Source organism: Pteropus medius, unplaced genomic scaffold, assembly GCF_902729225.1.
Source record: "Pteropus medius unplaced genomic scaffold, Ma_sr-lr_union100, whole genome shotgun sequence".
NCBI lineage: Eukaryota > Metazoa > Chordata > Mammalia > Chiroptera > Pteropodidae > Pteropus > Pteropus medius.
In genome coordinates this window covers 7,730,680-7,747,983 of record NW_024356249.1, presented here as the reverse complement: position 1 = coordinate 7,747,983, position 17,304 = coordinate 7,730,680, and the positions used below count along the sequence as shown (strand labels likewise).

Genomic DNA, 17,304 nt, shown 5'->3' with positions numbered 1-17,304 from the left:
CTTGGCTGGTTCCTCCAGCGAGCAATGTGTTGTGTCTTCTGCATAAGCACAAAGTGATTCCTATCTTCCTTCGGAGACGTCTTGGGAACTTTGATGCATTTGAAAAGACATTACGGGTACATTCTGTGGCTATCAAACAGACTTATTTTTTAGGACAAACTGACTGGTCTACAAAGAGATCCAACTTGTGTATGGGACGTGTTGCCTTTAGGCAGTTGTGAGCTGATAGGATGAGTATCCTAGAGCCCACTGTCCCATCTTCTCTGGACTTTTCCAATGTCATTCTCATCTAGGAGCAGAGTACAGAGGTTCCTATTGAGATCCTCAGCTTTTCAAAGAGTAAGGATTCCTGAAACCATCACAGGGCTTGGGGTCCAGTGAATAGCATAACAACCCAACTGGGAAGCATCCAGGGTCAGACAATGATGACTCTTGTCGTACAAGTCAGAAAAAATAATCAGACACCTAGGCAATGCTGCTCAAATTTCAGCCATTGGTTTACCTTGGAAAACGAGGTTGCTATATGAGCTTAGGTCTTTGGGAGGAGCCTGATGAAGGTGAAGGGATAATGAACATAGCTCAAGGGAAACACTTTTCTCTCTGGCCATCAACTGCTCCCTAGCCTTGGACAACCACATAGTCTCAAAGGCAGGTGTCCTTGGACACATGTAAATGGAGCCAAGGGTGTGCCTGGCTCACTGAGCCTTTACCCTTAATGCAGCTCTGCTCCTGACTCACTGTGTCTTCCAGCCATGAGTCTAGACACACATACCCGAAATGTTCCTGGTGGAGGCTTTACAGATTGGCCCACCTGTTGTTAGGACTACTTAGTGTAGTTAGGAACCACATGGCAGTTCTTGAGAACGCTGCAAGATAATTCATGCTGTCATCCCATGATTAGATCTGCTTAATATTTAGAGCTCTGCCATTGCCTTGTTATGGAATATAGGGTCTTAGATCTCTATTCCACAGGTTAGAAAAAATGGCTCTTTATATGTACTTGAAAAACAAATATATATTGTAGAACAAATAACACCTAATCAAACAGGAAGGGGCTGCAAACCTTCATCATAATCAGGCAAGGAAACGAACCTATGGGGTTTCTGCTCGTGTCTGAAATCTGAATCCTGACTTCCTTGCTCCTGCCTGTGTCTCAGCAACATGACCCTAGCCCTTGAGAGTTAACTCCATCTGATTCTAAAGCATAGACTATCACCCAGAACAAGGAGCTGGGCAATGGAGAATCCTGCTAGGACCAGTATTGATTGGCTTGCTTGATTAGTTGGTTAATTGAATATCACTACTTTCTAATATAATTAAAACAAGATAAATACTGGGGCTTTGTCCCAGAGCAAGTGCCATTAGTGAGCATGGTGCACACCTTGATTAAAAATGCCATCAACTGGGAGAATAATTTATGAACTGGCCAGCCTCTAGTGCCACGCCATGGTTTATGGGGGCCTTGAGATGCGAAGTGGCTGGCATGGAACTCCCTAACCTGTTGTGATTGCCCTGGTCTCCTGAAAAAGAAATTTATTTCACAGGGAAATATAGAAGATGGTCTCTCCTTGCAGGTAGAGCTACTCTGTGCTTGCCAGAAGCTCTTTTGTAAAATATTGGAGAGGGATACCTACAGCACCATGGGACCATCATGACCATTTCCCCCCTTGCCTCACATCCCTCAGTCTTAAATACAATACTGGCTCTCAGCCCATTCTCTGTTTTACCCTCATCAATTTCATCATGAGTTTGAAACTATATTTGGATCACTGATCTGATCGTGAAATACTTATGAAAAATTACCTGAAGTGAAGAAAGCATGACCAATGGGAGGAGAGCAGGACTTATTTACTTGGGGGCGGAGGGGACCGCTCCATGAGCTGCTAAAGGAAGTAGCTAAATGCCTCATGCTTTTGCTTCATACGCACATGCAGGTGGAGTAATCCACTCCCATTACACAACTCAGACAGCAGGTACCTCCTGGAGGAGGCAGGCTGCCAGACCGGCTGGAACACAGGTCTCAGCCCTCTTCTCTTGAGTGTCTTCTGTTGCTTCCTCAGTCAACTGAGGCATGTTTTTTTTGTTTGTTTGTGTTTGTGTTTGTTTTGGCATATCAACTGCTGGCCCGGCTAGTAGATGTGTGTTGTGGGGTAGAGGAATGTTATGCACCTTTCCTGAGTCACTCCCATTGATGTCCTAGTGTGCCTACTTATAGTAAAGGGAGTCAGACTTCATTGAGAGCTGAGTAGGGGTCTTGTTGAGATACAGTTGGTAAAGCACTTATGGAGTAACTCCAAGGAAGGTGCTATATAAATACAAGGTGTTATTCTTCTATTAGCTTATGTTCTTAAGTTTTAAAATGTGTCCGGATGTGCTGACTGGTGAGCAAACATAAAAATTCAGAAAGTGCTGAAGGATTTTGCTGCTGATGGCTAGATCAGAACTGAAGACCACATCAGCTCTGCCTCAGAACTGGATAGTGTTCTGATGACAGGTTAGGTGTGTCTGAAAAAGCCAGTTAGATCTGAAGGTGCAGATGCAGACCTACGATAGAAATAACAAAAAGCTGACCTAGTGATGTGGCTCTGACATGTTTTTCCTGCAAAAAAAGGGGCAGTTTTCTACCAACGGTTGTCCTTCCAAAAACATGTCCTTTTAGTGGTTTTATTTTTTCTGAGAGAGTAGTTTTATCTTGTTGTCCTTTTCCCTGAGATGCTGCCAGGTTTGGATACACAGGGACACACTGCTGGGACATTTGATATTTCTATCACTAGAGAAAAGAAAAAGGAATGAGGCAAATTGGGAGGCCTGCAGAGGGTAGCAGGAGCTGCCCTTAGCACATTGTGGGAAGTCAGGGCTGAGGACCCCACCTTTAACGGGAATCATAAAGAAACGTGCTTGAGGGATTGACAGTAATAATTGAGCAAACCAGCATGCTCAGAAATCCATTGTGTTCACCCTTAGGTTTTTCTAAGAGGTGAACTCATCTTCTTAAATGCTTATTTGGAGAGAAAATACTATGCATAAAGAGATATGTATATACAGATAAATAAGGGCATAGCTCTACCTACAGTTTCGTTATTACCTTGCTATAAAATAAATGCTTATTAATTTCTATACCACATATGGAGGGAGCTGCCACATGTGAATTTCTTTCATCAGTAATTGCAGTGCCTTGTGACTCCTTAAGTCATAGTTATCATGGGGATGGTTTCCAAATAAGAACCTGGAGAGAGGGACAGATTCGCAGATGCTAGTTAAAAACATCCAGAAATTATAGACCGATTGAGGTCAGCAAGAAACAAGTTACTCAATATATCCCCTAGGGGCTAGAGCCAGACTTTCCCCCATGGTTCCAAAATTACTTGGCAGTTCCTTTAGGGTGAAAGACAGTGAAGCCTCATAAGTGCAGTGAGTAAAGGCTGTCACTGAAAATTTAGATGGACTTGTCAACCAAACACTTAGAGAAGATGGCATTTTGACGGTCTATTCCCGCTCATTAAAGAAGTTGCTCAAATTTGTGGGATTGAGGAATGAAAGAAAGGAGGGTTTTAATTGTAATGTTTGACTGTGTGTATGGCTATGTCTGTATGAAATTTCAGGAAATCAGTACTGTTAAGAAATCTGGTATCCAGGCAGAATCACTGACAATGAAGGGGAACTGTCCTCCATTTCTGGTGCTGAAATGTAGCTCCACAGAATTTTATCCTTTGAAGTGCCCCCATCAGATGAACTAATGCTTTTTCCCGGCCCTGAAGTAGAGTTACTGCTCAACCATTTAGGACAAATGTAAAGGTCAATGCAAAGCTCAAAGAGTACTTGTCTCATCACTAGAGGATAGGATTTTATGGGACATCATGGAAAACTATTCTTTGACCCTTTTCGATGTAGTAGAAATGAGCAGTACTCACTCATGTCTGGTTCTTCTTTCCTTCCTAGGCACACAGGAACTGAGCTTCCCAGTTCCCTTTCAGTTATGTGGGGCCATGTGACTACTTCTGGCCAGTGGAATGTGAGTAGAAGTGATATGTATAACTGCTGTGCCAAAACATTTAAGATAACAATCCAGCTCTCTTCTCTGTAGCGACAATAGTACAGACCATGTTTAAGTTCAGAGAAAAAATGGAATCAGCCTCTAGTCCCAAGTTCCCCCTATTCCCCAAATCCGAAAGATCTTCCCTGGAGAGCTGCTGGACACAGAGTAAACTCTGAATGAGCAAGAAATGAAATGTTATGTTTTAAGACTCTGAAATTTTGAAGCTTATTTATCCTATACTATCTCATCTTAATTGATACACCTGGTTTCTTATTGTTGGTGTCTCAAAACAAAGACCATCACAATAAAACCTTATGATGCTACCGAAGACAACAAATAAATATATAGGGAAGAAAGGAAGTTTGTTCCCTTGGGGGAAAAAAAAGAAACATACCTGACAATGGCCTTGTATGTTGACTTGTGTGTTGGTTTATTTGAGAAAGCTATGAAAGTAACATTTCCAGAGGCTGAGGTTTTTATTTGGCATAGAAATATATTTCTGAACTTCCTTTTTAAAATGGTGAAAGAATCTATGTTGGATTTCTGATATCAGAGTTCTATGATGCATGAAGAAGCCAAGTTAAGGTCAACATCACTGCCATGAAATGATGGACGTAACCATCAAGCAGAGGTCAAAGAGGATGAAACTGAAAAGAGACCATGGATTTCGTCAAGAGGAAGTCATGGGCTACCTTTCTAAAGAGAGGAGTTTCATTGGAAAATCCAGATTGCAGAGGGTTGAAGAAAGAGAGGGGAAGAAATAAAAGTAGAAAGTCTAAACCACGGACTCAAAGTATTTGGTGGTAAGAGAGGGAAACAGGACTGTAGTTGGAAAGAGAAAAATGGAAGGAGTTCGATCGAAGATGGAAGTACAAGAACCAGATTACAGGAAGAAATAGAGGATAAAGATGAGGCCAGAAGTCCCTTATGTGATTGAAGAGAGTAGGATGCAGAGCATAAGAGGCATACACTTGTTACAAAGAGAGGGAACATATGAGGATTAGGAAAGGCTTTCCTCTAGTATTATTTCTTATCTGAGTCCATGGCATCATACAACTAATTTCTGTTGGCTGAGAACCCCAGGAATCTCGAACTTCTTTATCTCTTTCAGCTCGCCCCACAACGTGCTGTTATAAACAAAGCCATTTAACCTCGTAAGTATCCCTTAAACCTATACTTTTCCATAGCCTTAAATCAGGCCCTTAATTCTGACAAAACTATTATAATCACAGCTTTACCCCTTATTAGCTGGGTGATCTAAGGCACATTATGAATCTTTCAATTTCTCATCTGTGAAATGAAAATAAGAATAAATACTTTGTAGCACTGCTATGAAGATTAAATTAAATAAGTAGCTGGCATAGTGACAGCAAAAAACTTATTCCTTGGTCTCCTTAGCTCTAGATTGCTCATTTTTAAAAATTTTTTTCACTACGTTGCCAACAGAATGATCTGCTTGACATTAAAGTCTGTCACTATCTCGCCCCTGCTTAAATCACATCGATGAATCTCTATTGTTTATGAAGTAAAATCCAAGTTTTCTTTAGTATGGCACTTAGGAAGCAGATCTCATTCCTGCCCAAATCTTCAGCTTTCAGCAATATTTCATCTTAATTCATGTTCCAACGACATGAAACTCCTTAGAGCTTCCCTTAAGATTTCATAATGTTTCAAAGTCTTCCTTGACTTTGCAATTTTGTTTCTTTTCTCTGTTTCCCTCAGCAAATGTCTACTTGTTCTTCAGATCCACATTCATATGTATCCTCCTTCAGGTCTTTTTTTCATCACCCACTTCTCTGTGCTACTTCTCTACAATGTAGTCACTTCTGTTGTCACATCCAACTCATATTGTTATTTAAGTGTTTATATGCTGGCTTTCAATATATCATGAACTCCTTGAAGAAGAGCGCTGTTTTATTTAACTCCATAACTCCCTGGTCTAAACAGTTTCTAGTCTTGAATAGGAGCTCATCAGATGTTTGATGAACAGATGACTGAATAAATGCATTTGCCTGTGTGGAATGATAACAAAGTAATCAAGTCGTGTAAACAGTAAAAGGGGGTAAGATCATCCCTGCATAGTCTACCTCTTCATGGAACAGACATCATCTATTCTAAGTGATATTGAAAGGAGAGACATTGAGACCTAAAATTAGGGGAGAACTCAATACACTAAGCTTACACCTGATGTTCTTTAATTCATGCCTTCAAAATTGCCTCCAGCTTTGCTGACTTAACTCAAATATGTAATTCTCATTTTACCTTCTTACCTGAGGACTGGGTTCTGGGATATATAGAAAGTGATACTGATGAGTAACAGAATCTACACCTATTTTCTACTGGGGTAGGTATTATCATGCTGCATGGTAATCCAGGTTTAGAGGCGAAAAGGAGAGGGAAGGCAGCTGACTACTTAGTATCAGGGAAGCTGATGACTGTGGCTCTGAAAAGAACCAAGGACCCCAGGATGTGTGTCCTCTCCAGAGCCATGACTTGCTATGAGACTCTGGCTTTCTTTTCCCTACATATAAATGGAGAGGATTCTATAACTCTAGATTGCACCTAACTACAAAGATCCAAAGTGAGGAGAGACAGGTTCTAGATCTTAGGCCAGGGAAGTGACTTCAGGCAGGGACTGGATTCCAAGTGTCCTACCTCTGGAACATCAAATTGCAAGAGTCCTTCATCTTCTGCACCCCCCACAGAAGAATATGAAAGGCTCTGACTTCCTGAACACTTAAAGAAATATCTAATTAGGCTTGCCAAGCCAAGCTCTATAAAAATTAAGTAGTGGCGACTAAAATAAATTCAGGAAATGGCTATCATTAGAAAACAGTTTTCCTTTTATTTTCTGAAGAAATGGTTGTTATATGTGGTTAAGATATTTTAATTAATGAGTAATCAGCTTTATGGAATCTAGAAGGCTGCCAAGGCTTGCCCTCCATTTATAGATAAGTGTTCTGTAGGGAAGTTCTCCGAGTAAAGGCAGCAGGACCTCTGGCTAATGCCACTGATAAGATTTCCAGTGGCTATTCCAGGGTCACTCTGAAGCTTCCTCAGTTGGGAGTAGTATTACTCTGAGATCTGGTCATCTGATTATCCAGCTTTGTCTCCACTTGGCCCAGTGCGTGTCTGCACAAGAAGTATACTCAAGGTTGAATCCTATCTTTATCCTCCATATACCATATAATCTTGGGGAGGTTGCCCAACCTCTCTGTGCCTCAGTTTGCTACTCTGTAAGATAGGCCCAAAATTTGCCACAGACTGGGAGAAAGTGATCGCAATCACATATCTGACAAAGGGTTTGTTTTTAGAATATGTAAGTAACTCTCAAAACCCAACACTGAAGAAACAATCTGATGTTTCTTTAAAGGGCAAAGGATTTTAACAGATACTTCACCAAAGAAAAAAAATATATATGGCAAATAAGCAAATAAAAAGACATTTAACATCATGAGTCACTAGGAAAATGAAAATTAAAGCCACAATGAGATATCCCTACACACCTATGTGGATGGCTAAGTAACAAACAAACAAACAATAACAACAACAACAAAATCACCAAGCATTAGCGAGGATGCAGGGGAAGCAACCGAAACTCTCATACATGGCTCGTTAAAATGCTAAATGCAGTCATCCTGAAAAATAGTTGAGTAGTTTCTTATAGTATGACTTAGAAATCCCACTCTTAGGTATTCAATAGAAATGAAAACTTGTGCTCGTATAAAAACTTGGATGTAAGTGTTTATAGGAGCTTTATCTATAACCACCCAACACTGGAAACAACCCAAATATCATTCAATTGGGGCATGGGTATCATTGAATACTATTCAGCAATACAAGGGAGCAAGGATGTTGGTGGATCTTAAAAGTACTGTGTTGAGTAAAAGAAACCAGCTATGAAAGACTACATATTGTATGATTCCATTTATGTGAACTTCTAGAAAATGCAAAACTACAGTGACAGAAGAAAGATCAGTGATATCCAGGGGCTGGGGAAGGGGGAGGAGATCAACTGCAGAGGAGTCGAAAGAACTTTTCAGGGTGATGAAAATGTCTATATCAGAACCGTAGTGATGACTGCATTATTGCATACATTATTTTTTTGATTTTAAGAACCATTATTTATTTTAAACTAATTTTGGACTTACAGAAAAGTTGTACAAATAGTACAGAGTTCCCACATCCACTTAACTCAGATTTTTCTAATGTTAACAGCACACATCACATAATCATGTTACAATTATGAAAACCAGGAAGCTAATGTAATAAAATTAACTAAACTCTAAGCCTTATTTCAATTTCACCAGTTCTTCTACTTAATTTTCTGTTCTGTTCCAGGTTCCCACATTCCATTTAGTTATTGTATCACCTTAGTCATCTCTAATTTGTAACAATCTTTTCTTATCTTCATGACCTTGACACTTTTCATGAATACTGGTCAGTTATTTTGTAGAATATCTTTCATTTTGGATTTGTCTGAGGTTCTCAGATAATTAGACTGAGTTTATGCGGGTTTTTTTTGTTTGCTTTTTTTTTTTTGGCAAGAGTATCACAGGAGTGATGTTGTGTGCTCAGTGCATCTTATCAAGGGGTTCGTGATATTGATATTTCTTGTTCCTAACAACCTGGTAAGTGCTTTCTCAACTGTAAAGTTACTATTTTTCCCTTTGTAGCTAATAAGTATCCTGGAGGAAATACTTGGAAACTATGCAAATATACTGTTTCTCCTCCAACTTTTGCTCACTAATTTTGTATCCAATAGTGGATCTTCTCTGCAATGATTATTATTGTAATACAATTAAAAAATTTTTCTTTTTTCTTCTACATTTTAATTTTTTTATTTTGTTTTTTTAACTTTTAAAACACATTTTATTTCAATATAATTATAGATTCACAGGAAGTTGTAAAGACAGTACAGGGAGGTCCCATGTACCTTTCACACAGTTTCCCCAACGGTTACATCTTACGAAACTGTAATATCAAAACCAAGATATTGGCATTGGTGTAAAGGGTGTATATCAGTCTACATCATCTCAACACACATATAAATTTATGTAACCACCACCACAATCAGGATACAGAACTATTCGATCACCGCCATATAATTCTACACTTAAAATTGGTGACCGTATGCTAATTATACTTCAATAAAGCTGGCAAAACACAAAACACAACCCCACGAACTCTGCCAGCATTACTTTAACAGTAAGTGACTATTAGTTCTCATTATTGCTGTTTTCTCATGGAGCATCTCTCTCCAGTACTTGGAGTGCTAGTGGATTAAGATGCTCAAGCAAAGGCCAGTCTAGGAAATAAACAAAGGGTGGAAGGAACCTCTTCTGTTTTTGCATGACTCCCTGACTGTTACTATATTGGATGGATTAGATAGAAAATTAGTCGCCAACTTCTGGGGCTAGCACTGCCCAAGCACTGTTGGAGAGTCCCAAAGTCGTCTACTGCACACCCAGGTGGGTTCCCCATCTCCTGTCTTCTGTCTTTATGGAGACTACCTTCTGTTAGTTGAATATACCAACTGCAACCTGCATCAAGGGTCTTTGCACTTGCTGTTCCCTCCACCTAGAATGTTCTCCTCATAGATATCCAGTGGTCAGCTTGCATGTCATCTATTCAGAAATTGCTTCCTGGACCACTTCAGTCTAAATCCTCAACTGCTGGTTTCAGCTTCTCTCTATCATGTGATTCCATTTCATTTCCGCCATAGCACTTATCACTAGAAGAAATTATCTTGGTTATTTATTTGCTCACTTGTTTATTGTTCATCCCCTTAGAATGTAAGCTACATAAATGCATGCGTGGGCATTGTCTGTTTTGTCTACTGCTGTATCTTGCCTATTTGTCAAGTGAGTATGGCCATGCCCCTCCTAAAGAGATTTCCCACAGCCTTCCTTCTCATTCTTCCTCCTCCTTTCTTCTCTTTCCTTTAATTTTCCTTATATCCTCTTCCCATTTCAACACACATCCTAGGAGATAAAAAATGAAGTATACGGTCACATTGGAGGAATTATAAACAGATCCGGCAGCTTCCATCTACTTCCTCCAGCCTTTTCTGCAATGACTCTCTCCTTCCCAGCCCTTTCCCTTGCTTCTCTACCTGTCCTTGATGGCTACTTGCAGAAGAAGTGCCCAGAAAGGAAGACTTGCACTAAATTGTCTCTAAGTTGTTTATTCATGAACTGCATTTAAGCTAACAGAAAAGGTTTCTCAGGAAAATCTGCAGGCTTCTCACCATGCTCACTCTTGCCCTTTGCACCATTTCAATCTAGTTAGCCCTGTTATTATTATTTCTGTGGAATGGCATATATCTGTGCCATTAATTCTATATATTTCTAGGGGAAAGGAATTGAGAGGAAGGAAAGACTGATTATTTATCAAGTAAAAGACATTTCTCTTCCCTCTGGACAGCCAGGTGGATTTTCTGAACTCATTTCTGCCCTGAAATGGGGCAGCCACTTCTGAAATGAGAGCTCTGTGTTGGGGCGGGCTCTGTTTTTATGGCCAGTGGGTAATAATATTTCTTGATTTATGAATTGGCATCTGGAGATGGTGCTGAGCTCGTGGATGGATTTATCATGGGGTGAACAGCCATATAAATAATCCCATCACATAAAATTATTGTTCTCATTTTGATTTTTAAAAAATTTCCTTTGTGTGTTGGTGGGATTTAGGAGATTTTGGAGGGAAAGCAGGAGAAGAATAAGTTACTTGGCCTTTTTCTCCCATATGACCAACATTTACAGATATTCTCCAGAAACAGAGACTTGCATAGAAGTCAATTACCAAAATGGTTTAACTATTTGGGAGACCCTTGGAACTTGGCTTAAAGTCATAGCCAAGATCTTGGCCTGAAATGAGTTGTAGACACTTTGACCTCATGAGTTTGGTCCAAGCTCCATTTGGGAGATATAGATCTATATAGATCTATGGATATAGATATCTATATCTATATAGATATAGATATCTATAGATCTATATCAAGTAAAAGACATCTATATAGATCTATAGCTATAGATATCTATAGATATATATATACACACATACACATACATACGTACATACATATATATATGTGTGTGTGTATACATATATGTATATTAGTTGTGTGTATATATACACACACATATATATATACATACATACATATATGTATATATATTAGTTGGTAGAGAGAAGGTCATTTCATGTAGGTTCCTACCATCTTTCCAAAATCAGTGTGAGGATTCATTTAAGTGCATCAAATGCTTATTGAACATCTGTATGTTATAAATTGCCACACCAGGATCCTGAGACTGCAAAGACGAACATAGATAGGAGCATGCAATCTGAAGAGTTTGGGTGAGAATGATTCAAAGTGCAATGTAGTCTTTGAAGTCAGCACATAATTTTCCCAGTGAGATGAGTCATAGGGCTTCCTGGACAGGATGGAAGCAGAGACCCACGGGTGAGGACACACACTGTGTGGCTGAGCCCCAAATTGGAAACTGTGGTCATTTTATGCTTTGTGTGTTTAAGATCCTCTCACCTGTGAACTTGTAACCTCCCTGAGGGCAAAAACCCTGCCAGACTTTTTTTGTACTTTACTCTTTGTTCTCTGACCTTGAGGTTTAACACATAGCAGGTCAGGAGAAGGACATTTTTGTCTATAAATGGCCAGAGAGTTTACGTTAGAGTTGACAGAGGAAACATGGCCTATCTCAACTACTCAACTCTGCTGTCATGGTAAAAGCAGCCATAGAGGATACACAAGTGAATAGGCATAACCAGGTTCCAGAAAAATTTTATTTACAAAAAACAGGTGGTCCATCAGATTTAGACTATAGTTTGCCAGTCCCTCTAGTAGGTCAACAATAAGTGCTTGTTAAATTAAGTTGAAAGGATATCATTTGATAACAAGGGTATCTCACTTAAAAAAAAAAAATCAAATATGACCTGACAATGTAAATGACTGACAAACATGTTAAAAGAGTTATTTCCTATGCAGAAAGATTCCCCTGGTACTTGTAACATACAATCTATCATATAAGCATATTTGATAGAATGGGTCCCTTACATAAGGGATTTCTGAATCTTCTCCAGTATGCAGGATGTGGCACAGACAACATCTCTTTCTATGACACCAGGCTCCAGAGGGGTAAAAAGGGGGCGGGGGGACAGGAATCTCTTTCTTCATTTGCTGGTCTGGAGCGGAACAGTGCCAGGAACCCGGAAGTGTGTTAACCAAGGCAGGCTCCTTCTGGTGGGTGTGGCCTTGGGGACTGGGCCAGCAGAGGTTGTTGAGCTGTCTGTCTAACCAATGTGTCTAACCATGGGAGCTTCTGCTCATTCCTCTAATTTATTTCTTTGTTTTCATGGCATAATAAATTCCAAATTCCAGGGGTCAACTAAGCACCTGCCACTAGACCATGCTTGGCCAAAAAAAGGCTTGGTGTCATCAGTCAATGCCAACTAGTTAATAATGACCAGTCTCTTCACTAATGGCCCGAGGTAGGGGTCCTCGGGTGGCAGGGAGACTGGTTTTCAAGAAGCATTTCTGCTGGCCACTTTCAAGGGTGTACCCATCCATGCTCAGCTCTTTAAGAAGGTAGTAATTAGTTTTATTAGCTTCAGTGCACACGGTGAATGCAGCAAGAGCTGGCATTTAAAGAGCCATTGGAGTTTGGCCCTTTCATCTTGACTTGTCTTAGGTTTATGTCTATAACTAAGAAATATCAAGATTGCAAGGCAGTTCAGAGGGCGTGTTCAGTTCCCATGGAGAGGAAAGAAATTTTCAAGTGTCAGAGCTCCAGGCAAGGAGAGGCTGCTGCAAAGGCAAGCTAATCATGGCTCAGCTGGCCCTGCATCACATGGTGTCTCTTGCAACATGTGGGTGGTGGACAAAACCACTAACTAGTAAGCTCCTAGAAGGCATCTTTGTATATGTGCCTGTTAAAGGCATCTTTGTATATTCTTGCACATCTTATGCATCTTTGTATATTCCCAGCATGGGGACCTACATACACAGTTGCAAAGACAAAGATTTCTAGGCCTATTTGTATATTGTGGTCATCTGAACGGTGCTTCCCACTGGTGAGGGGTGACATGCTCTGTGATGCTGCGGTGGGCCATAGGTGTACTACGATTTTGATCCTTTAACTCTTGGGGCAGCTGGGAAATGTCTGGAGAAGACAGTGCCCCCAGAACCTGGTCCCCTCTGGTCATAAGGGAACCTCCATCACCCCGGTAAGCTGTACAAATACATTTACTTTCTACGTGTGCCTTAACAAAATAATGAGTTGGAAAGCATTGATAAGGTCCCAAAATGAGAAAACTGAGACTCAGAAGTCAAGATCCCACAAGTCAAGGACTTGATTCCAGTGAGCCTTACTCTGTGTCCAACACCCGTCCACTACCCCACAGCCATTACACTAAACTGTCAACTAGTAACTGTTGAAGCCAAATTATTGAAACTGAGAAATCACTTAAATAAAAACTAGTTCAGATGATGTCATTAGCTATGCTTGGAATATGAGCTGGATGCCCAAAGCTGAAGTCAACTTACTGCCAGTGTATACAAGACATTATCCCTGAGACCAGTGGATTACATTTTGACCGTGACTCACGGCGAGACATATGTTTTACAGTGCAACAAGGGCACACACGGACACGCACAACTGTAGTTTCACAAATGGCACTTATCTTTACTATGCTTGATGGACACTGTTCTCTTCGATTTTATTCTATTCCATTAAAAAAAAAAATCTGGTCGTGACCCTTTAAATTGATTTAGTGACCCACTAAATTGATTTCTCGACCCACTAATGTGTCATGACCGACAGTTTGGAAAACACTGGCCTGACCCCATCCAACACCCCCCTTCCTTTTCAGGGACTGGGAAAATGGGAGGCGAATGTGGGGAAGGGTGACACAAGAGACTGAGATAAACATAAGGAGGAAGGTGGGGGAGATGCCAAAAACGGGTTAAAGGAAAGATGGGAATGACACGAGACAAAGGAGAAAGGAATGAGAAATGGCAGACATCATGAGAAAGGGCCAACTCTTGACTGACAGGTTTATGTCATTCTGGCCATATTTTTACAAGAATCTTCCTTGCCAGCTCTAATGGTCAGAGCCATCATAATGCTATCTGCTTGCGTGAAGATTTTCTTATCTGTCGGCACTATCGCAAATTGCTATGGTAGCTCTTGGAGAGAATTTTCTGTCTGCTGTCCAGGGATCTGGGCCCCAGAAAGATCTAGAAAACATTGGGTAAATTACCCAGAAATAAAGAAATTGACCACTCTGGTTCCTTCCAAATCGATGCACTTGCACATAGCAGGCTCTGTGGACTGCTAAGCTGGGTCTAAACAACAAACTCTTGGGTACAAAGGAGATAGTTTTAGAAGGTACAGGAAAGTGAAAATCAGAGATCGAGATGAGATTAATATATGAAGCAGCTGCAAATGTACATACTCCAGTGGTCTCTAAAGAGTTTTGATTACACGCCCTGTAGTAAGAATCTTTTTGATCATGCACCTACAAAGCACATATATGTGTTTATAAAGAATATACGTCTGCTACTTATTAACATCATTGCATTACCGAATATATACAAAGTTAGGAATAAAGTGTGATAAAGATAAAAACAGCCTACAGCCATGCCACCCTGAACATGCCCGATCTCATCTGATCTCGGAAGCTAACCAGGTCGGGCCTGGTTAGTACTTGGATGAGAGGACACCTGGGAAGACCAGGTGCTGTAGGTGTAAAAAAATAAATAAATAAAAATAAATAAAATAAAATAAAAAAATAGCATCAGCTTATTTTGTTTTATTAATAAATAATGTAAACCATTTTACTATCACCACAAAGAGTATTATTAATAATGGTGAGACTGATGTGTTAAGACTGGCTTCATTATTTTTGAAAATCTTTGTTTAGCACTTAGTGACATGGGGTTCTAAAATGTAAGGACCCATTTATTTCGATACTTTGTTTTAATGGCTGTCACAATGGAAAAAGATACCTCATGTAGACACAGAGGTGCAAAAAGCACATTGTTGGCTATGCTGATTAAATCACGATACTTTTTTTTTTTTTTTTCGGTTTCATGCACCAATTATGGGAAGATTGCTGTTGAAATTCAGCTAGTAGATTTCCATCTTCTCTGATGTCAATCAGCTGTTCTTTGAACTAATTGGAAGGTGCTGAATTTTTGTCTTTTTAAACAAATAGGTCAAAACTCTTTAAAACTCTTCAGTTGGAAGAATTTTAGGCAGATTCTGTTTCCAAATTTTTTAAGTTTTTGTATATGTTATTAAAGTGTCTATCACACTCACATCAACAATAAAACCATGTCAAGATAAACTATTTCTAAATATTCTTTTTCCCCCCATCCAAAATAGCCTCTCCATGCCATAAATTCTTTATAAAAGTAGTTACTTTCTAATTCATTGTCAACACATTGACTTTATATTGAGGGGGCAGCTGGAATATGTAATTTTTCAAAGTTATCAGTTAAGTGGCGAACCTCTGACAGCTGCTTCTGACAGCTGCTTGTCAGAACAGAGAAGGTCAACAAATGTGAAACATTTTGGTTCTTTTGAAAGAAAAACATTTATTTCTGTAACTATGACCAGCAAATCTCTGTGCCATACAAAAATTTTCATCTCACTGCAAACTATCAGCAAAAATTCTATTTAAAGGATTGTTTTCATAATATTGATAATATTTGTGAGACATAAATTGCAAATTTGTTGTCATATGCTGAAACTGACTCAGCTGGTAAGAACACCAGCGCCAACCACCAGCGATGTGGCACTTCAGTGCACCTCCATACCTTCCCGACACATGAATGGCTCATGTGTAGACCGAGGCAGGGAAATGGTATCCACTATCAGTTGTACCTTAAATAGCCTAATTTAAAAAGCCTAATTTCTTGTTTTAAATAGAAAAAAGAAAAAGAAATTCTAATAGTTTATTCCCTTGTCCCATCCGATTATTCTTAGCAACATTTAGCATCCTGATCTAACTGATGCTTAAAGCGTTTTCAAGGTGAGGGACAGGTGAGAGACCTCATCTAAATGTCACATGTCACGTGTGTATTGCTTGTGTCCTGAGACGCCCTCACCTTTGTAAGAGTGAGCATTTATCACCAAGTCTTGTGGATTAAAGGTGGCTTCAGGGGAGTAGGGGCCTGAAAGTAATGTCAGGTGTCAGTGGTGACCTCTGCTAAAGGTGGTGACTCAGGGAAACAAGTTGGACACCAACAGTCCACCAGAACAGCCGAGGGACCCTCAATACCCCCGGCCTCAGGCTATGCGGCCATGGCTGACTGGGAAGTGTGGCTGATGAAGGCCACCTGGTCTGCTCTCTGCCACTCTAGGCACCAAAAAACCAGTGGTCCAATATGCCCTGGAGGAGATAGGGATATGTTTATGAATGATAGAAGTAAAAATATTATAGGTGATTTTTTTCAATAAAATATAGATAATCTCCCAGTAGACCAGCATACTGAAAATAATAAAGATGAAAGCTAAGATTTATTGAGCCCTCGTTATGCGTCAGGCCCTGCATTGAGCATTTTATATATGTTTTCTAATTTGCTCATTGTAAACACCCAGGAAATGGCACTAGCATATCCTGTGTTACTGTTGAGAAAATTGAAGTACCCAGAGGTTAAATAACTTGCCCAAGGTCATAGAGATAAAAAGTGTCAAAGTCAGGACTGGAAACCAGGACTGGTGGTTCCAGTTCAGGTGGTTCCAGTTCAGGCTCTGAGTCACCTTCAGGTCTCCCAGCAGGTGACTGGACAGCCTTCGGCACCAGCCCGCCATCTTTTTTGAGAAGGATATATCTCTTTCCGAACCCGTTTCTCCACTCCTTCCTTGGTTTGCGCGACCTTCTTTAAAAAATATCCAATCTCCTCCTCAATCATTACGCATCCCTTCGAACTGATAGCATTGTCTTTGAGTCCGTTTCAAATTCATGTCTCCATGGTCTACGCATAATATTTGAAATGCACTTCAGAGACTCATTTCGGATACAATTCTGCTGTTTGTAATTTCTCCTTTCATTCCTACATTGCGTTTGGTAAAGTCCTGTGACATCGCTAATACCAACTAGTCATCTCGAACAATGGTACAAATTAACACACAACTGTTTACTTTTTAAAAACATCGTATCAATATTCAAACTGAGGACATGATTACTCCAGGACCTGATATTTCCAGCCTCTCTTTCTGCAGAACTCAAGCACAAGTCAATCAGTC

General features: G+C 40.0%; 1 protein-coding gene and 1 pseudogene across 1 annotated transcript in view; one reads left to right on the top strand and one right to left on the bottom strand.

Annotated features, from left to right (window-relative positions):
* Positions 1 to 17,304, bottom strand: part of PLXNA4 (plexin A4) — a 418,364-nt gene that overhangs the window by 124,100 nt on the left and 276,960 nt on the right. The window lies entirely within an intron of this gene.
* LOC120601272 (uncharacterized) lies at positions 14,682 to 14,799 on the top strand (annotated as a pseudogene).